The 1,230-nt window shown below is 32.8% G+C and overlaps 1 protein-coding gene across 1 annotated transcript in view; it reads right to left on the reverse strand.

Moving 5' to 3' along the window:
- The window catches only part of ankrd13b (ankyrin repeat domain 13B), a 90,253-nt gene that overhangs the window by 52,627 nt on the left and 36,396 nt on the right, over positions 1–1,230 (reverse strand). The gene's annotated exons all lie outside the window — the stretch shown is intronic.

Raw genomic sequence — 1,230 nt, forward strand, 5'->3', positions numbered from 1 at the left:
GTGATAATATCGTATCGTGACCCAAGTATCGCGACATGTATCGAATCGCAACACTCATGCCAATACTCACCTCTAGTTGCTGTTGGGCTTCAGTTAAAACCTGCTGGAAAATCTGCAACACGATTATGATCCTCCGACTGGATTAGCATCAATGGCAGAAGGATGCTAACATTACGTTGCTATCACCACACCCGTCTATAATTAACTAAAAGGGTTCATTCTCATCTGCACCAGTCTGTAGGTTTAGCTGCTTGTTAAACTTTTTATCTATTGTAAAATAAAGTGTGTCTGAAAGACCCCCCCGTCTACGTGGCGCCGTATGAGACGACGAAATGCACAAAAAGTAATTAGCAAAAAATTTTATTTTCATTATTTTGTAAACATATATTTTACATATATAAACATATATTTTAACTATTTTTATTACAAACTTTTCTTTGACATAACATATTTTATCTTGAGGTTTGAAACTGAACTTTATACGCAAGGAGTATTAGGCCTAAGCTAGAGATTTTTTTTTTCTTCTATTTCGAGAATAAAGTCGCAACATTATGTGAATAAAGTAATAATATTACTAGAAAAAAGTCATAAAATTATGAAAATAAAGTCGTAATATTACGAGAAAAGTGACAACAAGAATAGTAATAAAATTATGAGAATAGAGTCGTAACATTTAGAGAATAAAGTCGTAACATTACGAGAATAAGGTTGTAATATTACCAGAATGAAGTCATCATACCACAACCCGTTACGGAAAGAAAGCTTTGAGCTCCGACCAGCATATGATGGCCAACCTGAGTCCATTTTGACATCCTGCTCAATTTGATGCTGGTGCTAAAAGATTTCCTTATTTGTCAAACCGATGCTAAAGTATAACTTCACAAGATGCTCCACATTCCTCATTTTAGGGAAGAAAGTGCTTCTTGTAGGAGTTGTCATAAAATACAACTTGTTTCTCGTAATTTTAGGTCTTTATTCTCTTAATATTATGACATTATTGTCTTAATTTGGCAACTTTATTCTCGTAATTTTACAACTTTATTCTCGTAATGTTATGACTTTATTATAATGTTACAACTTTATTCTCGTAATGTTGTGACTTTATTCGCGTAATGTTACGACTTTATTCTCATAATATTACAACTTTATTCTCTTAATATTAAAACTTTATTCTCGTAATGTTAGGAAAAAATTCTCTAGCCTGGCCCCAATACTCCGTGGTAACATTAT

Source organism: Cyprinodon variegatus, unplaced genomic scaffold, assembly GCF_000732505.1.
Source record: "Cyprinodon variegatus isolate N-32 unplaced genomic scaffold, C_variegatus-1.0 Scaffold759, whole genome shotgun sequence".
NCBI classification, from domain to species: domain Eukaryota; kingdom Metazoa; phylum Chordata; class Actinopteri; order Cyprinodontiformes; family Cyprinodontidae; genus Cyprinodon; species Cyprinodon variegatus.